The sequence below is a fragment of the Macaca mulatta genome, chromosome 8, assembly GCF_049350105.2.
Source record: "Macaca mulatta isolate MMU2019108-1 chromosome 8, T2T-MMU8v2.0, whole genome shotgun sequence".
Taxonomy (NCBI): domain Eukaryota; kingdom Metazoa; phylum Chordata; class Mammalia; order Primates; family Cercopithecidae; genus Macaca; species Macaca mulatta.
The window spans coordinates 41,939,902-41,965,230 of record NC_133413.1 but is presented as its reverse complement, the minus strand read 5'-3'; the positions used below and the strand labels follow the sequence as shown (position 1 = coordinate 41,965,230).

At 40.9% G+C, this 25,329-nt stretch overlaps 1 long non-coding RNA gene across 1 annotated transcript in view; it reads left to right on the top strand.

Moving 5' to 3' along the window:
• The window catches only part of LOC144330778 (uncharacterized), a 35,834-nt gene that overhangs the window by 6,897 nt on the left and 3,608 nt on the right, over positions 1-25,329 (top strand). The gene's annotated exons all lie outside the window — the stretch shown is intronic.

Here is a 25,329-nt window from a genome sequence, read left to right as displayed (position 1 = left end):
TTTTTTTTTTTTTTTTTTTTAAGATGGAGTCTTGCTCTGTCGCCCAGGCTGGAGTGCAGTGGCGCTGTCTTGGCTCATTGCAAGCTCCGCCTCCTGGGTTCACACCATTCTCCTGCCTCAGCCTCCCGAGTAGCTGGGACTACAGGTACCTGCCACTGTGCCTAGCTAATTTTTGTATTTTTAGTAGAGACAGGGTTTCATCATATTGGCCAGGCTGGTCTCGAACTCCTGACCTTGTGATCCACCCACCTTGACCTCCCAAAGTGCTGGGATTATAAGCGTGAGCCACCGCGCCTGGCCTATTTTTTTGTTTTTGTTTTTTTCAGCAAAACCAGGTCAATCCTAAATCAGCCAATTTCATCTTCAGCAAGGCCTTTAAGATATTGGGCACAGGTATCCTCCCCAATACTATATCCCCCAGGTTGTCCTGGATCCAAATGCCCATGGGCACCCAGAATGGTTATGAAAAGGAGGGTCCATCGGGGTCCTGGATTTACACACCAAGTGTAAAGGAAGGGACAGAGGATAGAACTACGAAGATGATGTCTGGAGGATCTGACCCCTCCCAGCATGACCAAGAGGAAGAGTTGGATCTGGGAGGATAGGGCCCTGCTGAGCTTGACTCTGCCCTGCAGCTGGTAGCCCAGGTGCTGTGGACACATGTATATCCTCAGGTTTCATCATGGCAATCTTTCTAGGCCCCAAGACCTAGAAACTCAAAACCAAAAACATAGGCTCACAGTAAGATGTGTGCAAGGCTTTGGGGGAGCCCAGCCACCAGCTGTAGTAGCTTTAGCTCACAGGCAAATCAAAGAAGTACCAAAAATATCATAGAAGAGATAGTTTTATGAACTTACTACATTTAGCAGAGACAGCCCAAACCTGCCTGACCTGTAGCCCCAGGCAAAAATGTATAAATTAAATTCTGAAGACATTTTTATTTTATTTTATCAATAATTTTTAAACAGTTTTATTTAGCAAAGATTCTTAAGGTCATATGAATTTGAAAAGCATTGAACCTATTTACTTAATTTATATGTGTTTTTATTTTCAAGTCAATTTGTTACCATTAGACAATATACAAGCATATGTATATAAATATAAATGTATGTAGACATAAAATACAGAACGCATGGGTATGCATCCAAAAGCCAGACGTCGGGGGCTTAACACAGCAGAGAGCAAAGCTTTAGACCTGAGAGGAACATGCCCATACCTCTTGGGGCTCTGTAATGGAGATAGGGAACACCTCGCCCGCCCCCCACAAGAGGCCAGTGGCACCTTTTTTGTGTTCTTCAAAGAGTCACAGGGTACCCTTGTGAGAGTCAAAGTCCTGGTTAGATCCCTTAATGTAATATTAAAGGTGGCAAAAGAAAGGTGAAGTAGAAGTAAATGGAAAAACAACTCTTAGAGAAGCCCATTGGGAATATTTTAAACTTTCCCAAAAAGATCAATGAAATTTTACTTTTTTCTCTCAGTAAAAATAATTCTAGGCCGGGCGCGGTGGCTCAAGCCTGTAATCCCAGCACTTTGGGAGGCCGAGACGGGCGGATCACGAGGTCAGGAGATCGAGACCATCCTGGCTAACACGGTGAAACCCCATCTCTACTAAAAAATACAAAAAACTTGCTGGGCGAAGTGGCGGGCGCCTGTGGTCCCAGCTACTCGGGAGGCTGAGGCAGGAGAATGGCGTAAACCTGGGAGTCAGAGCTTGCAGTGAGCTGAGATCCGGCCACTGCACTCCAGCCTGGGCGACAGAGCAAGACTCAGTCTCAAAAAATAATAATAATAATAATTCTAATAAGAAACGAAGCAAAAAGAAGGACTAAATGTGTAATTTTTAAAAAGAGCTTCAGTTGACTGGAAAAACAAAAACAAACAAACAAAAAAACCAAACCAAACCAAACCAAAACAAAAACCAACACAGGGTAGAAAGAAGAGCCAAAAGGGAAAAGTCTTTGTAAAAAATAAAACAAAGTACAGCCGGGCATGGTGGCTCACGCCTGTAATCCCAGCACTTTGGAAGGCTGAGGCGGGTGGATCACCTGGGTCAGCAGTTTGAGATCGGCCTGGCCAACATGACAAAACTCTTGTCTCTACTTAAACTACAAAAGTTAGCCTGACATGGTGGCGGGCGCCTGTAATCTTAGCTACTCAGGAAGCTGAGGCAGGAGAATCACTTGAACCAGGGAGGAGGAGGTTGCAGTAGGCGGATCACCTGAGGTCAGGAGTTCGAGACCAGCCTAGCCAACATGGTGAAACCCTGTCTCTACTAAAAATACAAAAATTAGCCAGGTGTGGTGGTGCGCACTTGTAATCCTAGCTACTCAGGAGGCTGAGGCAGGAGAAAAACTTGAACCTGAACCCGGGAGGCAGAGGTTGCAGTGAGCCAAGATCGCACCACTGCACTCCAGCCTGGGAGACAAGAACGAAACTCTGTCTCACTAAAATAAAATAAAATAGTCATCATATGAGGGTGCTATAGTTTGGGGAATTGATTTCTCAGGCTCAACACTTCTGTACAGATCTTTGTAAGAGATTATTCTAAAACAGAGTAGTTCATATGACTTTTTAAAAAATGACTTCCACAATGGATTGGCAATTCTTTGCTTTTTGCTTTTCATTTATTTTTTATTTAATATTTGCATGTTGCAGCAAAGATGGAGTTAACTGACTGTAGTCTATTTTCCCATTGATCACCCTTAGATCCTCTGGACAAAATACAAAGATAAACTACTGGTAAATCTTAAAGTAAATAATATTAGGTGGATTTAAGGATTAAAGTCAAAATTTGAATAGTGACACATAGGAGGTTGAGGTTTACAACTTTTTTTATCCCTTCTTTCCTGATGATGACCACAAACTGGTCTAAATCCTAGAAGAGTGCAATAGTCCCTAAGTAAAAACGTCTTCTTTCTAGTCAAACGACTGGAAAAAGTTATTCTTGCACATTAGAAATGGGAGGAGATCTCTATTTTTCTTTTTCCCCTCCTTTCTCTCCTGGCTCCAGTCTGAAGCCAGTTCATAGCTGTAGCACTGCTCTGCCACACAGGTGGGGGTACAGGTCCCTAAGGCCCCGAAAGAAGGACTCTTGGCCGGAGGGACTAGGAGAAGAAACTAGGACAAATGTCTGAAGAATGTGGGAAGGATGCCCACTATTTTCCTCTGTCTTCTATCAACACTTCACTTGAAAGCTGACTCCGGTTGTGCATGATCGCACATCAGTACAGAAGGCTAAAGCTCTGAATTATCACAACTTTGTGAACAAAGAAACTGGAAAAAGGGCCCCAGGGCATTCGAGCATGTGGGAGAAATAATAAAACAGGAGAGCACTAAAACATGGCATCCCATAACTCTACTATGAACTAATATAAGTTCTGGGCTTTATTCTAAATTGTGTGTAAACAGAACAGACTCAAAGAAGAGTAGTCTATATTTCAAGAACTGAACTATGACATAAATGACTGCTCAAGTCTCAGACTAAACCTTGAGTGCTTCTGTGCTATTTGGGTCTACCTGGTCCGTGGCCCAAATAGCACAGAAAAAGCTTTGAAAGCTGAACTCGCTGTAAATTACTGTCCATAGAGGATGAGACAGAACTGTGGTCTGATTGCTTCTCAGGCTTTTGGCTAATAACTGTGGTCTGAACCTAAATAGCCTGATTGCCTGCTAAAACAAATTCTAAAAATCAGCATTCACCAGAAAATTTTAGAAGGACAGTAGTATTCAAAATGCTAAAGATAGGCTCGGTGCCGTGGCTCACGCCTGTAATCCCAGCACTTTGTGAGGCCAAGGCAGGCGGATCACCTGAGGTCGGGAACTCAAGACAGGTCTGACCAATATGGAGAAACCTCATCTCTACTAAAAATATAAAATTAGCTGGACGTGGTGGCTCATGGCTGTAATCCTAGCTGCTCGGGAGGCTGAGGCAAGAGAATCACTTGAACCCGGGAGGCGGGGGTTGCGGTGAGCTGAGGTCGCACCATTGCACTCCAGCCTGGGCAACAAGAGTGAAACTCTGCCTCAAAAATAAAAAATAATAAAAAATAAAAAAAACCCTAAAGATGTAATCCAATATTAACATGGCATTTAGAGAACAATGAAAATCTGACCTAAATTCAAGGAAAAATGCAATCAATAAGCATCAGTCGTGAGAATATTATACATGTTATAACCATCTTCCATTAGGTAAATGGGAATATGCTTTAAAAGTAATAAAAGACATTAACATCAAAGAAATTAAACCAAATGCAAAATTGCAATATAGAGTACAAAGTAAATACTTGAAATTGAAAATGTACTTCATTGGCTCAGTATCAGAATAAAGATGACAGAGGAGACAGTATACTTGAATACAAATCAGTAGAAATTATCCAATCTAATACTGAAGAGAAAAATTAATTTTAAAAGGAAAATCAAGGCTGGGTGTGGTGGCTCATGCCTGTAATCCCAGCACTTTGGGAGGCCGAGATGAGCAAATCACCTGAGGCCAGGAGTTTGAGACCAGCCTGGCCAACATGCTGAAACCCCGTCTCTACTAAAAATACAAAAATTAGCCAGGTGTGGTGGTGCGCACCTGTAATCCCAGCTACTAAAGACGCTGAGGCAGGAGAAACACTTGAACCCGGGAGGCAGAGGTTGCAGTGAGCCAAGATCGCACCACTGCACTCCAGCCTGGGAGACAAGAACAAAACTCTGTCTCACTAAAATAAAATAAAATAGTCATCATATGAGGGTGCTATAGTTTGGGGAATTGATTTCTCAGGCTCAACACTTCGTGTACAGATCTTTGTAAGAGACTGTTCTAAAACAGAGTAGTTCATATGACTTTTTAAAAAATGACTTCCACAATACATTGGCAATTCTTTGCTTTTTGCTTTTCATTTATTTTTTATTTAATATTTGCATGTTGCAGCAAAGATGGAGTTAACTGACTGTAGTCTATTTTCCCATTGATCACCCTTAGATCCTCTGGACAAAATACAGAGATAAACTACTGGTAAATCTTAAAGTAAACAATATCAGGTGGATTTAAGGATTAAAGTCAAAATTTGAATAGTGACACATAGGAGGTTGAGGTTTGCAACTTTTTTTTCTCCCTTCTTTCCTGATGATGACCACAAACTGGTCTAAATCTTAGAAGAGTACAATAGTCACTAAGTAAAAACGCTTCTTTCTAGTCAAACGACTGGAAAAAGTTATTCTTGCACATTAGAAATGGGAGGAGATCTCTATTTTTCTTTTTCCCCTCCTTTCTCTCCTGGCTCCAGTCTGAAGCCAGTTCATAGCTGTAGCGCTGCTCTGCCACACAGGTGGGGGTACAGGTCCCTAAGGCCCCGAAAGAAGGACTCTTGACTGGAGGGACTAGGAGAAGAAACTAGGACAAATGTCTGAAGAATGTGGGAAGGATGCCCACTATTTCCCTCTGTCTTCTATCAACGCTTCACTTGAAAGCTGACTCCGGTTGTGCATGATCGCACATCAGTACAGAAGGCTAAAGCTCTGAATTATCACAACTTTGTGAACAAAGAAACTGGAAAAAGGGCCCCAGGGCATTCGAGCATGTGGGAGAAATAATAAAACAGGAGAGCACTAAAAAATGGCATCCCATAACTCTACTATGAACTAATATAAGTTTTGGGCTTTATTCTAAATTGTGTGTAAACAGAACAGACTCAAAGAAGAGTAGTCTATATTTCAAGAACTGAACTATGACATAAATGACTGCTCAAGTCTCAGATTAAACCTTGAGTGCTTCTGTGCTATTTGGGTCTACCTGGTCCGTGGCCCAAATAGCACAGAAAAAGCTTTGAAAGCTGAACTCGCTGTAAATTACTGTCCATAGAGGATGAGACAGAACTGTGGTCTGATTGCTTCTCAGGCTTTTGGCTAATAACTGTGGTCTGAACCTAAATAGCCTGATTGCCTGCTAAAACAAATTCTAAAAATCAGCATTCACCAGAAAATTTTAGAAGGACAGTAGTATTCAAAATGCTAAAGAGGCCGGGCGCGGTGGCTCAAGCCTGTAATCCCAGCACTTTGGGAGGCCGAGACGGGCGGATCACGAGGTCAGGAGATCGAGACCATCCTGGCTAATATGGTGAAACCCCGTCTCTACTAAAAAATACATAAAACTAGCCGGGCGAGGTGGCAGGCGCCTGTAGTCCCAGCTACTCGGGAGGCTGAGGCAGGAGAATGGCATAAACCCGGGAGTCAGAGCTTGCAGTGAGCTGAGATCCGGCCACTGCACTCCAGCCTGGGCGACAGAGCAAGACTCCGTCTCAAAAAAAAAAAAAATGCTAAAGATAGGCTCGGTGCCGTGGCTCACGCCTGTAATCCCAGCACTTTGTGAGGCCAAGGCAGGCGGATCACCTGAGGTCGGGAACTCAAGACAGGTCTGACCAATATGGAGAAACCTCATCTCTACTAAAAATATAAAATTAGCTGGACGTGGTGGCTCATGGCTGTAATCCTAGCTGCTCGGGAGGCTGAGGCAAGAGAATCACTTGAACCCGGGAGGCGGGGGTTGCGGTGAGCTGAGGTCGCACCATTGCACTCCAGCCTGGGCAACAAGAGTGAAACTCTGCCTCAAAAATAAAAAATAATAAAAAATAAAAAAAACCCTAAAGATGTAATCCAATATTAACATGGCATTTAGAGAACAATGAAAATCTGACCTAAATTCAAGGAAAAATGCAATCAATAGGCATCAGTCGTGAGAATATTATACATGTTATAACCATCTTCCATTAGGTAAATGGGAATATGCTTTAAAAGTAATAAAAGACATTAACATCAAAGAAATTAAACCAAATGCAAAATTGCAATATAGAGTACAAAGTAAATACATGAAATTGAAAATGTACTTCATTGGCTCAGTATCAGAATGAAGATGACAGAGGAGACAGTATACTTGAATACAAATCAGTAGAAATTATCCAATCTAACATTAAAGAGAAAAATTAATTTTAAAAGGAAAATCAAGGCTGGGTGTGGTGGCTCATGCCTGTAATCCCAGCACTTTGGGAGGCCGAGACGAGCGGATCACCTGAGGCCAGGAGTTTGAGACCAGTCTGGCGGACATGCTGAAACCCCGTCTCTACTAAAAATACAAAAATTAGCCAGGCATGATAGCATACCCCTGTAATCCCGGTTACACTGATGCAGGAGACTTGCTTGAACCCGGGAGACAGAGGTTGCAGTGAGCCAAGATCATACCACTGCACTCCAGCCTGGGTGTCAAAAAAAAATCACCACTTCTACACAGCAAAGGAAACAATCAATAAAGTGAAGAGACAACTTACAGAATGGGAGAAAATACTTGCAAACTATACAAACTTGACAAGGGATTAATAACTACAATGTATAAGGAGCTCAAACAAGACAATAGTAAAAAGCAAACAATCATTGAAAATGGGCAAAAGATCAGAATAGACACACCACGAAAGAAGATATACACAGAGCCAACAGGTAAATGAAAAAATGTTCAGTATCACTAATCATCAGGAAAATACAAATCAAAACCACAGTGAGCTATCTCACCACAGTTAAAATGGCTATTATAAAAAAGATAGGAAATAATAAATACTGGAGAGAATGTGGAGACGGGAGTGTTCCTGCGCTGTTGGTGTGGATGTAAATTAGTACAGCAACTGTGCAAAGCAATATGGGGGTTCCTCAAGATACTAACATTAGAACTACTGTATGATCTAGCAATTCCACTACTGGATATATATTCAAAAGAAAAAACATCAGCGTATTGAAGAAACATCTGCACTTTTATATTGATTGCAGCAACTGTTTACAATAGCTAAGATATGGAATCAATCTAAGTATCCATCAATAGATGAGTGGATAAAGAAAATGTGGTGTAAAGAAAAATTAAAAAAGAAAATGTGTATATACACAACGGACTATTATTCCCTCATAAGAAGAATAAAATCTTGTCTTTGGTAACAACGTGGATGTAACTGGATGGCATAATGTTGAGTGAAATAAGCCCAGAAAAAAAAAAAAGACAAATGTCACCTGTTCTCACTCATATATGGGACTGAGAAAAATTTCTATGATGGAGGTAGTGAATAGAATAATGATTCCCAGAAGCTGGGAAGGATAGTGGGCATTGGGGACAAAGAGGATGGTTAATGGGCCCCAAAATACAATTAGATATAAGAAACAAGATTTAGAGTTCGAGGCTAGTCTGGCCAACATGGTGAAGTCCTGCCTCTACTAAAAATACAAAAATATTAGGGGGGCATGGTGGCAGACCCCTGTAGTCCCAGCTACTCAGGAGGCTGAGACAGGAGAATCACTTGAACCCAGGAGACAGAGGTTATAGAGAGCCAAGATCGCACCACTGCACTCCAGCCTGGGTGACAGAGTAAGACTCTGTCTCAAAAAAAAAAAAAGAAAAAAAGAAAAGATAAGAAATGAGATCTAGGGTTTGGTAGCACAGTAGGACAATTATAGTTAACAATAATTTATTATGTATTTCAAAATAACTGGAAGAGGAGATTTGTGATGTTCACTCTGAAAACTCAGAAATGATCAATGTTTGAGGTGACAGATATCCCGATTAGCCAGTTGTGATCATTACACATTATATGCTTGTATCCAAATATCACAGGTGCCCCACAAATATGTACAAATATTATCTATCTATCTATCTATCTATCTATCTATCTATCTATCTATCTATCTATCTATCTATTTTAATTAAGAAAGTGTTTACCAGGGTTTCTCCACCAGCAGTGTTAATAAAGTTAAAACTTTTTTTTTTTTGAAACGGAGTCTCGTTCTGTCACCCAGGCTGGAGTGCAGTGGCGCGATCTCAGCTCCCTGCAAGCTCCGCCTCCCGGGTTTATGTCATTCTCCTGCCTCAGCCTCCCGAGTACCTGGAACTACAGGCGCCCGCCACCTCGCCCGGCTAGTGTTTTTTTTTTGTATTTTTTAGTGGAGACGGGGTTTCACCGTATTAACCAGGATGGTCTCGATCCCCTGACCTCGTGATCCGCCCGTCTCGGCCTCCCAAAGTGCTGGGATTACAGGCTTGAGCCACCGCGCCCGGCTAGAACTTTTTTTTTTTTTTTTTTTTTTTGAGACAAAGTTTCGCTCTTGTTGCCCAGGCTGAGTGCAATGGCATGATCTCCACTCACTGCAACCTCTGCCTACCCGGTTCAAGCAATTTTCCTGCCTCAGCCTCCCGAGTAGCTGGGATTACAGGTGCCCACCACCACACCCATCTAATTTATTTTTATTTTTAGTAGGGCCCCCACACCACACCTGGCTAATTTTTGTATTCTTAGTAATAAAGGGGTTTCACCATGTTGACTAGGCTGATCTCGAACTCCTGACCTCAGGTGATCCACCTGCCTCAGCCTCCCAAAGTGCTGGGATTACAGGCATGAGCCACCACACCCAGCCAAGTTAAAAGTTCCAAATGTTTTTTCCCTTACATTTTCCTGGGACTGAGACATTATAATCCTTTTATCCTTACGTGTAAAAGAGGATCTAGTAATAAGAAACTTCTTGAGATAAAACTTAAGTAAGGCCAAATGAGACCATGTTGCTAGAACAAATAATTCCTCCCCATTCTCATCCCACGAATGCTGGCAAATTCCCTTCTCTTCTTGATCGTTGCCTCTTTGAAGAACAAGCTGAGTGAGAGTCATGGTTGTGGGTTATGATTCCTTAGCACTTTTTACTGTATGAGTCCATGCTTGCACTAATTCCCACAAATGAGAACAAATAAATCCCTCCTGGAATGGGCCGACAGCAGATAGGATGGATATTACCAAACCAACAAAATGTTGTTTTCAGCTTGGCGCAGTGGCTCACGCCTGTAATCCCAGAATGTTGGGAGGCCGAAGCGGGCAGATCACCTGAGGTTGGGAGTTTGAGACCAGCCTGATCAACATGGAGAAACCCAGTCTCTAATAAAAACACAAAATTAGTGGGGTGTGGTGGTGAGTGCCTGTAATCCTAGGTACTGGGGAGGCTGAAGCAGGAGAATCACTTGAACCCAGCAGGCGGAACTTGCGGTGAGCCGAGATCGCACCACTGCACTCCAGCCTGGGCAACAGAGGGAGACTCTGTGTCAAAACAAACAAACAAAACTTGTCTAGAACCAAGTTCTGAAGCTTTATGGTAATTCTTAATGCTCTTGATATTTCTGGTACCCATTTAATCAGGACATTTTAATATTTTATTTTATTTTCAGAGAGGGTTTCACTCCTGTAGCCCAGGCTGAAGTACAGTGGTGCAATCTCAGCTCACTGCCACCTCGGCCTCCTGGGCTCAAGCTATTCTTTCTGCCTCAGCCTCCCCAGTAGCTGGGACTACAGGCACGCGCCACCACGCCTGACTAATTTTTCTATTTCTTGTAGAGATGGGCCTTCGCCATGTTGCCCAGAGTGGTCTCCAACTCCTGGGCTCAAGCAATCCACCCACCTTGGCCTCCCCACGTGCTGGGATTACAGGCGTGAGCCACTGTGCCTGGCCACATTTTATTATTCTTTTCCAAATTATGAATAGTTTCAAATTAGACGAAAGAACAATATAGAATAGCAAAAATAGAATGTCATATGGCTTCAGATATATTTTTAAGACATGAAACATTACACGCTTTCAGAACACTGCAGACCTATTAGATACAAATCATTACAATCACAACTGAAGCCCCATGCATCTCCCTTGCTCCATAAAAGCATTATTGTGATTTCCATGTCTTATTCCTGAACATAATTTTATCCTCTTGCTACTGCAGATATGAATCTATAAAAACTATACAGTATTGTTTCACAGATTTCAAATATATATTCTCTGGATATATTTTTCACTCAGTATTATGTTTCAAATAATAATACAAGTTAATGAATGTAACTCCAAAGCATTCATTTTTATTTTTGAATTTATTTCATTGCATGAATATATTATAATTTGTATCTATAGTCAAACATTTATGTGGTTCTACTTTTTTGTTCCTATTAATAATGCTGCAGTAAATATATACATGTTTACAGCAATGTTTTCTAAACTATGAATTTTGTCCAACTAGAGGTGAACCACCTCTGCAAAATTATGACTGACACAGTGAAAGACATCTAACTTAACTGACTCCATCTTGCTTCTAACCTCCAAGTTGTCCTTGTTCATTTCTGGGAGTAGGATGAACTAACTTTGGGAGAAATTTAGTTTATACTTTATAGTTTAAAACAAAGACGAGGCCAGGTGTGGTTGCTCACGCCTGTAATCTCAGCGCTTTGGGAGGCCAAGGGGGGGTGGATCACTTGAGGTCAGGAATTTGAGGCCAGCCTGCCAATATAGTGAAACCCTGTCTCTACTAAAAATACAAAAATTAGCCAGGCATGGTGGTGCATACCTGTAATCTCAGCTACTCAGGAAGCTGAGATAGGAGAATCACTTGAACCTGGGAGGCGGAGATTGCAGTGAGCCAAGATTGCACCACTGCACTCCAGCCTGGGTGACAGATGCGACTCCGTCTCAAAACAAATAAACAAACAAAACAAAATAAAAAACAAAAAAGCAAAAACAAAAACACAATAAATGCAAAGACGATAAAGGCTCTTTCCTAAGGCAGACCTCTTGCTTGCTTGAGAACTAGATTGCCTTTGTAGGGCTAACATTAGCCATAAGATTAGAAATTATGGTTTAGGAGTCCTGCAACTGGAGGCTACAAGATTCTGACCCTCCCTAAACTGCTCCTAAGATCAGTGCTTGAGATATTTTGCAGACCCTGCACTTGATGGATCAGCTGTCACCACCCAGATCTTGGGGCCCTCTCCCAGGAACTGAATCAGGGCAAGAAGACAGCGCCCATACCCTATGATTTCATCCCTGACCAATCAGCACTCCCGTCTTCTTGGCTTTCCCTCACCCACCAAGTTGTCCTTAAAACCTCTGCTCCCAGAATGCTCCGGGAGGCTGATTTGAGTAGTAACAAAATTCTGGTCTCCTGCACTGCCTGCTCTGCATGAATTACTCTTTGTCTATTGTAATTCCACTGTCTTGAGAAATCTGCTGTGTCTAGGCAGTGGACAAGGTGAACCCACTGGGTGATTACAGATGGTTGAGACCCCTTAATAAATAATAAAAATTCCTACAGTATATTGAGACAAACATTTTCTTAAAGAGCTAAATGGAATAGAATATAATATAAAATTTCAAGGTGGACCAGATATACAAAGGTAATTATAATTTAATAGAGCTTTTGTTCTACTAATGTGCAAATGGCTATGGGCATGTATTGGGGCTCACGTAAAATATTTTTACTTATGATGGCTGTGGTCAAAATGTTTGAATAAAACTCCTATGGTTTACTTCCAAAAAAGGGGAATTCCTGGGTTTTGGTGTGAATACCTTAAGCTATTCCAGATGTTTCAGAATCACCTTTCAAATTGATTATATACAATGATTCTCCCCAACATTTTTTAAACATTTCCACATCTCCACACTATGTTTTTTTCTTAGAGTAAAATATGCATACAGAAAAGTACACCTAGTATAATGTAGATCTCAATTCATTTTTATAAACTTACCTGTGCAAATAGGTAAGTTACTTGTGTCAATAAGTAACTATGAAAATAATTAGCTGTGCAAATAAGTAACTTACCTGTACAAACCTTGTTAAATGACAATTAATAATAGCCACAGTCATTTGCATATATACACTTTTCTAAATGAGGGAATAGATTATTGCTGGTATTGTCTGGGGAAGAGTCTCCTATTGTTTATCAGGTCAAATTATGCAAAATATTTTTATAAATATTAATAACTTAGAGAACTTATGTAAGTTTAACATGCCAGATGGCAAGTAGGGCATAATAATCTTTAGTTTTGCCACATGACTAATTCAGCAGTTTTTGAACCACCAGGAAGTAGGAAAGCATGGAAATCTTACCTAGTCTATCATTCCTATTAATTTAGAGGAGTGAGTTTCAAAACAAAACCCTATTTATTTTTTGTAGAATATTTGTTATACCAGTGACCATTAAGTGTTGGGGCACTCGGTAACCTCACTAACATGTCATAATCCCTTGCCAGTTATCAGTTCAGAGGACAGTAAAACAATTTTACCCAGGACTTGTTAGGAAAATAGTTTGATCCTGAGGCTAAAGAATTTTATCAGCTAAAGAGATTTTGCATGAGCTTGGACAATCCAAGTCTTGATGGAAACCACAGACCAAATAAAACTTGCCCCTTAAATCTTTCCTTTTCAAAAAACTAAAAATTCTAAGAACCCGATAATGCTCCCAAATCCTCTCTGTGAATTTGAGAGAGCACATAACATGGAGTGGCTTACAGACACAAACCTTACCTGGTGAAATGGGTCACAGAAACATAGCTGCCAACGGCAAATGCATCTTGTCCCACTTGTCTGAATGAGCCTTGATCAGAAGGAAAATTACATGGTTTCAAATTTGAAGTGGATCATATGAATTTATTTATTATACATATATCTATGCCTATATCCTTAGCCATATCTATAAATATATGTAAAAAATACATCTTTTAAATTGCAGTTGTGATAGCAATACATAGAAAGCCAATAAAAGACTACAGATTGAAATCGTCAGGCTCCTTAAGGCTTGAGGTAAAAACATTTAGCTGCTTATAGACTCAAAGTGAAGTCAGACTGTAATATCCTTTATGATAGGGAGGATAATATTCAACATAATGGTGTCAAGTGAACCCCGTGGTTAATTAAGTAGAGCTTCCAGAAATGGTTAATGTAGCCACCATCCTCAATGTTTTTGAAGATCTACTGCTACCTGATCACTGTCTCTGACCCCTGAGACCCTGTAAAAGAAACCCATGCCTGCTCCTCCCTTCCTTCCTTGGAAAATGTATCACAGAACTACCCTGATCACCCCAGTCTTCCTAATGTACAATGAGTAGTTTTGGTCACTCTGAAGCACGTATCTCCAGTGGCAAAAATACTTGAAAGCAGTTCTTTGGGTGAGAACTCTGAGAACAGTGAAGGATCCTTTAAGGTTTGGAATGAGCTGATGTAAGAGTTGAGGAACAAAAGTACTGATAGGAAGGTGTATCACGAAAGAGTAAGGACTTATGTTAAGCATTTCCAAAATCCCTGATGATGAATATCATCATGGTTTTTTTTTTTTTCTTTATAAACCTAAAAATCTCTCATAAATTTGGTGGGAATCTATCCCAAGATAGATGCTGCAAAATATCCAGATTTTTTTTTTCTAATTTAATTGAGATAAATAGAGCTTAATAGTGATGAATTGCTAAAAATGCACTGTGCCAGTAGGAAAGATTTTTGGAGGCCTGGTTTGAAGGACACGAGGACACTAAGACCTGTTCTTTAGACGCAAGCGCCATCTTGTGGATTCTGACTATATTGATGCTCACATGCTCCTTAGTAGCCGCATTTTTTTCTTAGAGTAGAATAAAACCCCATTATACCTGATGTCTGGCTGGATTTGATCTTCAGAGGTCATGGGATTTTACCATTCAGAAAAAGATTCAGCAAAGTAGTTTTGTTTGAGGAATACAGCGTGGTATTATTTTATTGTAGCCACACCCATTGAGTGGGGGAACAATTTGTAACAGAGCAATGAACCCAAATGTTTTCATGGTTATGCATGAGTATTCTTATTTTGGTACTACAAATATGAACATTGTATAGTTATCTGTGCTTATTTGTTTTTTATTTTATTTTATTTTATTTTATTTTTTGAGACGGAGTCTCGCTCTGTCACCCAGGTTGGAGTGCAGTGGTGTGATCTCGGCTCACTGCAAGCTCCACCTCCCGGGTTCAAGCAATTCTCCTGCTTTGCTGAGACCAGCTTGGTTGGGGAGACCCTAACCCAGTAGTGCTAGAGGAATTAAAGACACACACTGTCTCACGTGTCCATGTGAAGAGACCACCAAACAGGCTTTGTGTGAACAACAAAGCTGTTTATTTCACCTGGGTCCAGGTGGGCTGAGTCCGAAACAGGAGTCAGCAAAGGGCGGTGGATTATCATTAGTTCTTAATAAGTTTTGGAATAGACGGTGGAGGTAGGAGCAACGTTTGGTGGGCAGGGGGTGGATCTCACAAAGTACATTCTAAAGGGTGGGGAGAATTACAAAGAACCTTCTCAAGGGTGGGGGAGATTACAAAGTACATTGATCAGTTAGGGTGCAGCAGAAACAAATCACAATGGTGGAATGTCATCAGTTAAGGCTATTTTCACTTCTTTTGTGCATCTTCAGTTGTTTCAGGCCATCTGGATGTATACGTGCGGGTCACAGGGGATATGATGGGTTAGCTTGGGCTCAGAGGCCTGACACACACACAGAAATATAGAGGTGTGCAGTGGAAATCAGGGATCTCACAGCCTTCAGAGCTGAGAGCCTTGAACGGAGATTTACCCACGAACGTATTAATGGCAAGCCAGTCATTAGCATTGTTTCTATAGATATTAGATTAACTAAAAGTATCCCTTATGGGAAACGAAGGGATGGGCCGAAATAAAGGGATGGGTTGAACTAGGTATCTGCAGCAGGAGCATGTCCTTAAGGCACAGATCGCTCATGCTATTGTTTGTGGTTTAAGAATGCCTTTAAGCCATCTTCCACCCTGGGTGGGCCAGGTGTTCCTTGTCCTCATTCCGGTAAACCCACAACCTTCCAGTGTGGACGTTAAGACCATCATGAACATGTCACAGTGCTGCAGAGATTTTGTTTATGGCCAGTTTTGGGGCCAGTTCATGGGCACATTTTGGGGGACCTGTTCCCAACACTGCCTCAGCCTCCCCGGTAACTGGGATAACAGTCCTGCACCTCCATGTCTGGCTAATTTTGTATTTTGAATAGAGACAGGGTTTCTCCATGTTGGTCAGGCTGCTCTTGAACTCCTGACCTCAGGTGATCCACCCGCCTTGGCCTCCCAAAGTGCTGGGATTACAGGCATGAGCCACCGCACCCGGCTTGTTTAGTTTTAAAGATGGGGTCTTACCACATTGAACAGGCTGATCTTGAATTCCTGGCCTCAAGCTATCCTCCCACCTTGGCCTCCCAAAGTGTTAAGATTACAGGCTCCCACACCCCAGTAGATTTTATTTGTTAACGGTGAGATTTGTTTTTTTTGAGATGGAGTTTTGCTCTTGTTGCCCAGGCTGGAGTGCAATGGCATGATCTCTGCTCACTGAAAACTCTGCCTCCTGGGTTCAAGTGATTCTCCTGCTTCAGTCTCCCAAGTAGCTGGGATTACAGGTGCCTGCTACCATGGCTGGCCTACTTTGGATTTAGTCACCAAATCAGTGTATCTTTACTGTATCTCTTAGAGCATGGTAAGACGAGTGCTTAACCACTCATGCAGTTCGAAAGCATTTTTAAGGCTGGGCACGGTGACTCACACCTGTAATCCCAGCATGTTGGGAGGTCAAGGTGGGTGGATCATTTGTGGTCAGGAGTTCGACACCAGCCTGGCCAACTAGAGGAAACCCCATTTCTACTAAAAATACAAAAATTAGCCAGCTGTGGTGGTGGGCACCTATAATCCCAGCTACTGGGGAGGCTGAGGCAGGAGAATCACTTGAACCTGGGAGGCAGAAGTTGCAGTGAGCCAACAGCGTGCCACTGCCCTCCAGCCTGGGCGACCCTGAGATTCTGTCTCAAAAAATAACATAAAATAAAATAAAAATAAATAAACGAAAGCATGTTTAAGAGCAAACACTGATAGTGAGAAGCTTACTAAAAAGAAATGATATATTATGAACAGTGTTTTAACTTATTTTCAGCAAGTATACAAATGTAAATGTTTTCATTATGCAGTCTGTAAGGACCTCTTTTAAAAGAGGATGGGTAGTAAGGACCTCTTAAAAGATGACGGGCAGTTTTGTTTTGTAATGGAGATTCTGAAACCACAAAATTTTATACTATGTATGATTTGAATCTACCCAGCAATTCAATGAATGTCTCAAAAGAAGTTATGGCAAGAATTTTGAAAGTATGAATTACTGACAAAAATTAATAACAATTCTTAACTCTGAGATTCAGGGATTAGCATTACTTGTCTGTATTTCAAAATCATATGATGAGCACCTTACCAGAAGACAAATTGAAAATGATCCCAAGATTTTGACCCAGCATGGAAAAGTTGATGTTCATAGACAAAAATGTTTAACATTTGCTTTACCACTGTGGTGATTGTAAACCTTAGTTTACATACGTTATTAAGGTTTTCTATTTCGTTCCATTGTACTGATGCTTCAAACACTTCTTTCTGATTTTTGAGTTCTGTAGTTGATCTTGACACATCATTTGATGAATACTGGCTAAATTATGAAATTATGGAATAACCTATTACAAAAAAATTGTTACAAAAAATTTTTTAAAAGTGCAGATAACATATTATCATAAGTTTCAGAGAAAATGCTAGTGCTACATCTGTTGGAGCTTCCTGTACAGACTTTAAAACACTATAGGACTGCACAACTCTGTTGCAACTTTACAACTGTACAACTGTACAGTACTGTTAGAACTTTGTACAGAGTCTCAGAAAGAATTTGTGAGAAGCTTCACTGCAACATTCAATAAAAATAACCTTGTTCCTATCAATAGTGTGAACATGGAATTTGTGGAAAGTTCATAGAACAAATTATCCATTTAAAAAATGCTTTTGGCCAGACGCAGTGGCTCACGCCTGCAATCCCAGCACTTTGGAAGGCCTAGGTGGGTGGATCACCTGAAGTCAGGATTTCCAGACCAGCCTGGCTAATGTGAAACATCATCTCTACTAAAATTACAAAAAATTAGCTGGGCATGGTGGCAGGCACCTGTAATCCTGGCTACTCAGAAGGCTGAGGCAGGAGAATCTCTTGAACTGGGGAGGCGGAGGTTGCAGTGAGCTGATTGCACCACTGCACTCCAGTCTGGGCCATAGAGAGTCTGTTTCAAAAAAAAAAAAAAAAAAAAGCTTTCTCCAAGGTTGTTTATTCTGAAGTCATATATGGTTGTTCTTTGCAGTGGGTGCCTTTTCCTATTCTCGCTAAGTTTCACATGGACCAGAAATAGTCATACCTTAACCTCAACATCATTGACATTATTCAAAATTTGTCAAAGTGAACAAAAAACACACCATTATTTTCCATTTAACATAATTTTCTGGTGGGATTTTTTGTAGAATTGGTATTATCTCTTCCATAAATGTTGGAATTCATCCATAAAGCCAGCTGGGTCTGGAGTTTTCTATCTGGAATTTTGAATTGATTTTAATTTATTTATTAAGCAAGTGGCTATTCAAATAATCTTTTTCTTCTGAATTGGCTTTGTTAGTTTGTGGCTTTTTGTGTCACATTTACTAGCATAACATTTTATGATATTTATTTTTTTTTACTATCTATAAGATATGAAATAATGTCACTTCTCCATTTTCTGATATTGGCAATCTGTATCTTCTTGTTTTTTTTCCCCAATGAATTTGGCTAAACATTTACCAAGTCCATGATGAAGAACCACCTTTTGGTTTCACTAATTGTTTTCTGTTGAGCACATTGTAGTTTATTAATTTGTATTCATCACTATTTTCTTTCTTCTGCTCACTTCAATTTATTTTGCTCTTCTTTTTCTATATTTTTAAGATTACATCTTGATCATTTATTTGAGGCATTTTTTTTCCTAATGCAAACATTTAAAACTAAATTTCTTTCAAGGACTATTTTACCTACATGCCTCAAATTTTGCTATCTTGTATATTCAGTCTTATTCAGTTAAAATGCTTGCCAGATTTCCTGGTGATTTCTATTTTGAGCTGCAGTTTATCTAGAATTGTGTGATTTTCTTTAAAATATTTTGAGTTTTTTTTCATATAGTGCAGTCAGAAAACATACTTAATATGATTTGAATCCTTTTAAACATATTGAATCATTCTTTATGGCTCATAATATGGTCTTTCATGGTATACGTTCTGTTATTCACTGAGAAATAAGTTTATTTTTAAATTCATGCAATGTCTTATTGTTAATTCATTCCATGCCACTTAGTTTAAGTTGGTTGGTAATGTTTTCCTTTTTCTTTGAGACGGAATCTTGCTCTGTCACCCAGGCAGGGGTGCAGTGGTGTGATCTTGGCTCACTGCCACCTCTGCCTCCCAGGTTCAAGCGATCCTCCTACCTCAACCTCCTGAGTAGCTGGGATTATAGACCCCTGCCACCACGCCTGGCTAATTTTTGTATTTTTAGTGAAGACAGGGTTTCACCATGTTGGCCAGGCTAGTCTCAAACTCCTGACCTCAAGTGATCCACCCACCTTAGCCTCCCAAAATGCTGGGCTTACAGGCGTGAGCCACTCTACCTGGCCGATAATGTTTTTCAAATGTTCTACATATTTGGGGTTTTTTTTTTCTATTTTTTCTATTAATTCCTGGGAGAGAATGTGGGAATTAATATCTAAGTATAATTGTGAATTTGTCTATTTCTCTTTTCAGTTCTGTTTGTTTTCATTTCATGCATGTTGGAGCTTTGTTATTAGTTGCATACACATTTTGCATTATTAGGCCAGTTGATTAATTTATCCCTTAATTATTATGGAAGTATTTCTTGAAATATTCTTGTCTTTAAGTTCACTCAGTGTGCCATGAATATAGCCACCGCTGCTCATTATTCTTGTTTGCATGGTGTAATTTTTCCATCTTTTTACTTTTACTCTTTCTCTGTCTTTATATTTAAAATAAGGGTTGTTTTTTGTGTGTGTGTTTTTTGTTTTTTTTTTTTTTTTTGCAGACAACATGCAATTTTGTCTTGCTTTTCTTAATTCAATTTGATAATATCTGTTTTATAATTGAAAAGTTTGGGAACTGCATCTCACCAACCAAATCTTGGCTGCTATTTGTATTTTTCTTTTAACACAGCCACAGGTATTTATTTCTGTATTGTCTGTGGCTTTTTAAAAATTATGATGAAAGAGTTGAATAGTTGCAATAGAGATTATATGGCCCATAAGCCTAAAAGTAAATGTTTTGGTGCACTTTTTAAAAGAAATACCTTTGGCTGCAACATGAAATTTTAGATTGGCCGTCATTTTCCTTTTAGTCATTAAGATTTCATATAGTTGTCTTTTCCCATCTCTGGCATTCATGGTTTCTAAACAGAAATTTGCTGTCATTCTTATATTTGCAATTTTGGAGGCAAGGTGAATTTTCATTTTTGACTTATTTTAACATTTTCCTATCACTTGTTTTCAGCAATTGGATTATGCTAGGCTGTGGTGAAAATTTTTCTCTGTGGTTATTCTTCTTGGAATTCACTGAGGTTCTTGAATGTGGAGTTTGCAGTTCAAATATGGGGAAATTTTCAACCAGTATTGCACCAAATATGTTTCCTGTTTCCCCTCCTCTGCCTCAAGGACTCCAATTACTCACGTTTGATTACTTGATATTATCCTAGAGGTTAATGACTGCGATGATTTGAACTTGTTCCCCAAAGTTCACATGTTGAAAACTTATGCAACAGTGTTGAGTTTAATAGGTAATTAGGTCATGAGGGATCTGCCCTCACGAATAAATTAATAGCATTGTCTCATGTGAGTGGGTTTGTTATTGTGAGAGTGGTTTTGTAATATAAGTAAGTTTGGCTCTCTCTTGCTCTTTCTCTTGCCATGAGATGCTTTACACCATGTTATGACAGCATGACGGCCCTAGCAAGATGCAGGTACCACCATCTTGGACTTCCCAGTCTCCAAAATTGTGAAAAATACTTTTTTCCTTCATAAATTACCAGTGATTAGTATTCTGTTGTAGCACAAAACAGACTAAGACACAACATTAGGTCATTCTTTTGCTGTTTCTTTTCCTCTTTGTGTGTTTCATTTGGGTCACTTTTATGGCCATGTCTTCAAGTTCCCACATATTTTTTCCTACAGTTTCTAATCTGTTGTTAATCTTCCTTAGTTATTTTAAGTGTTTTATTTTCTAATCACTAGAAGTTCAATTTGATGGATTTTTTTCCATTTATCTCATGATCGTGTTCATATATATGTATGTATAGTTTTTTTTATTTTTATTTTATTTTTTATTTTTTTGAGATGGAGTTTTGCTCTTCTTGCCCAGGCTGGTGTACAATGGCATGATCTCGGCTCATGCAACCTCCACCTCCCAGGTCCAAGCAATTCTCCTGCCTCAGCCTCCTAAGTAGCTGGGAATACAGACAAGCATCACCACACCTGGCTAATTTTGTATTTTTAATAGAGATAGGTCTTCTCCATGTTGGTCAGGCTGGTCTTGAACTCCCAACCTCAGGTGATCCACCTGCCTTGGCCTCTCAAAGTGCTGGGATTACAGGTGTGCCTGGTCCATGTTCATATTTTTAAAATATTGAGCATATGTATAATATTTATGATAGTTATTTGGAAGTCTTCATCTATCAATTCTACCATTTTTGTCATTTATGAAAATATTCTATTTTTTGTGTATGAGTCATACTTTTTTGCTTCTCTGTTAGATGTAGCATTACATTGAATGCTGGATGTTGCAAATTTATGTTGTTGGCTGCTGAATATTAACGTATTCCTTTGAAAGGTGTTGGACTGTTTTTCCTGCGTGAAGTTAAGCTCCTAATGGCTAACTTCTATTTTTTTCAAGACTTACTTTTAAGTTCACTAAGGTGGTTTCAGATTCTATGATTGGTCTGGTAAGACTTTTCCAAGGATTCTACATAATGCCTCCTATTTAATGATATTTAATGATGAGAGGTGAAGCTGGCTGGGCTTCTGGGTTGGGTGGGGACTTGGAGAAATTATAATTTGAACACAACTATGAAAAACTTGCAATTTACATCCCGCAGGAGGACCTCTCAGCTTACCCCCATATCCTAGCCTCCCTATAGCTCCCCTTCCTATTAATGATAAGCCTCCTCTAATCTTCCCTACCCAGAAGGAAGTAAGCAAATAAATCTCCAAAGGACCACAAAAACCCCTGGGTTATCAGTTACGTCCCCTTCAAGCTGTAGGGGGAGGGAAATTTCACCCAACCTGGGTATATGTCCCCTTCTCCCTCTCTGATTTAAAGCAGATCAAGGCAGACCTGGGGAAGTTTTCAGATGATCCTGATAGGTATATAGATGTCTTACAGGGTCTAGGGCAAACCTTTGATCTCATTTGGAGAGATGTCATGCTATTCTTAGGTCAAACTCTGGCCTTTAATGAAAAGAATGTGGCTTTAGATGCAGTCCGAGAGTTTGGAGATACCTGGTATCTTAGTCAAGTAAATGATAGAATGACAGCCAAAGAAAAGGACAAATTCCCTACCAGTCAGCAAGCCATCCCCAGTATGCATCGCCATTGGGACCTCAACTCAGACCATGGGGACTGGAGTCGCAAACGTCTGTTGACCTGTGGTCTAGAAGGACTAAGGAGAATTAGGAAAAAGCCCGTGAATTATTCAATCATGTCCACCATAACTCAGGGAAAGGAAGAAAATCCTTCTACCTTCCTTGAGCAGCTACAGGAGGCCTTAAGAAAATATACTCCCCGTCACCCAACTCACTCGAGGGTCAGTTGCTTCTAAAAGATAAGTTTATTGCCCAATCACCTGCAGATATCAGAAGAAGGCTCCAAAAGCAAGCCCAGGGCCCTGAACAAAATCTGGAGGCATTATTAAACCAGACAACCTTGGTGTTCTATAATAGGGACCAACAGCAACAGGCCCAAAAGGAAAAGCAAGATCAGAAAAAGGCTGCAACCTTAGTGACAGCCCTCAGACAAACAAACCTTGGTGGTTCAGAAGGGACAGAAAATGGAGCAGGCCAATCACCCAGGAGGGCTTGTTCTGAGTATGGTTTACAAAGACACCTTAAAAATGATTGTTCAAAGAGAAACAAGCTACCCCCTCGCCCATGTCCAGTATGCCAAGGCAATCACTTGAAGGCACACTGCCCCAGAGGACAAAGGTTCTCTGGGCCAGAATCCCCCAACAAGATGATCCAACAACAGGACTGAGGGTGCCCAGGGCAAGTGCCAGCTCATATCTTCACCCTCATTGAGCCCCGGGTACATTTAACCATTGAGGGCCAGGAAATTGACTTCCTCCTGGATACTGGCACGGCCTTCTCAGTGTTAATCTCCTGTCCTGGACAACTGTCCTCAAGGTCCGTTACTATCCGAGGAATCCTGGGACAGCCTGTAACCAAGTATTTCTCCCACCTCCTCAGTTGTAATTGGGAAACTTTGCTCTTTTCATATGCCTTTCTTGTCATGCCTGAAAGTCCCACACCCTTATTAGGGAGGGATATATTAGCCAAGGCTGGAGCTGTTCTCTACATGAATATGGGGAAAAAGTTACTCATTTGTTGTCTCTACTTCAGAAGGGAATCAACCCTGAGGTCTGGGCATTGGAAGGGCAATTTGGAAAGGCAAAAAATGCCCGCCCAGTCCAAATCAAGCTAAAAGACCCCACCACTTTTCCTTATCAAATGCAATATCCCTTAAGGCCTGAAGCCCTTAAAGGATTACAGGATATTGTTAAACATTTAAAAGCTCAAGCCTTCGTAAGGAAATGCAGCAGTCCCTGCAACACCCCAATTCTAGAGTACAAAAACTGAACAGTCAGTGGAGACTAGTGCAAGATCTTAGACTCATCAATGAGGCAGTAATTCCTCTATATCCAGTTGTACCCAACCCTTATCCCTGCTCTCTCAAATACCAGAGGAAGCAAAATGGTTCACTGTTCTGGACCTCAAGGATGCCTTCTTTTGTATTCCCCTGCACTCTGACTCCCTGTTTCTCTTTGCCTTTGAGGATCCCACAGGCCACACGTCCCAACTTACGTGGATGGTCTTGCCCCACGGGTTTAGGAATAGCCCTCATCTGCTTGGTCAGGCACTGGCCCAAGATCTAGGCCACTTCTCAAGTCCAGGCACTCTGGTCTTTCAGTATGTGGATGATTTACTTTTGGCTACCAGTTTGGAAGGCTCGTACCAGCAGGCTACTCTAGATCTCTTGAACTTTCTAGCTAATCAAGGGTACAAGGCATCTAGGTAGAAGGCCCAGCTTTGCCTACAGTAAGTCAAATATCTAGGCCTAATCTTGGCCAGAGGGACCAGGGCCCTCAGCAAGGAATGAATACAGCCTATGCTGGCTTATCCTCATCCCAATATATTAAAACAGCTGTGGGGGTTCCTTGGAATCACTGGGTTTTTGCCGACTATGGATCCCCGGATACAGTGAGATAGCCAGGCCCCTCTATACTCTAATCAAGGAGACCCAGAGGGCAAATACTCATCTAGTTGCATAGGAACCAGGGGCAGAAGCAGCCTTCAAAACTTTAAAGCAGGCCCTAGTACAAGCTCCAGCTTTAAGCCTTCCAGCAGGACAAAACTTCTCTTTATATGTCACAGAGAGAGCAGGGATAGCTCATGGAGTCCTCACTCAGACTCATGGGGGAACCCCATGACCAGTGGCATACCTAAGTAAGGAAATTGATGCAGTAGCAAAAGGCTGGCCTCACTGTTTATGGGTAGTTGTGGCGGCGACCGTCTTAGCGTCAGAGGCTTCCTAGGTGCCAAAGGAAGTGTACGACTATCAGACAACCACCTACTTAGATACCAGGCACTACTCTTTGAGGGACCAGTGCTTCAAATATGTACTTGTGAGGCCCTCAACCCTGCCACTTTCCTCCCGGAGGATGGGGAACAAATCGAGCATGACTGCCAACAAATTATAGTTCAGATTTATGCAGCCCAAGATGATCTTTTAGAAGTCCCCTTAGCTAACCTGATCTTAACCTATATAGCGATGGAAGTTCATTTGTGAAGGATGGGATATGAAGGGCAGGTTATGCCATAGTTAGTGATGTAACTGTACTTGAAAGTAAGCCTCTTTCCCCAGGGACCAGTGCCGAGTTAGCAGAAGTAGTGGCACTTACCCGAGCCTTAGAACTGGGAAAGGGAAAAAGAATAAATGTATATACAGATAGAAAGTATGCTTATCTAATCCTACATGCCCATGCTGCAATATGGAAAGAAAGGGAGTTCCTAACCTCTGGGGGAACCCCTATTAAATACCACAAGGAAATTATGGAGTTATTGCACGCAGTGCAAAAACCCAAGGAGGTGGCAGTCTTACACTGCCAAAGCTATCAGAAAGGTGAAGGAGAAAAGGCAGAAGGAAACTGTCAGGCAGATGCTGAGGCCAAATTTGCCACCAGGCAGAACCTCCCATTAGAAATACCTACGGAAGGACCTTTGGTATGGAACAACCCCCTCCAAGAGATTAAGCCCCCGTATTCCCCGACTGAAACAAAATGGGGATTTTCATGGGGGCATAGTTTTCTCCCCTCGGGTGGTTAATGACAGAAGAAGGAAAGGT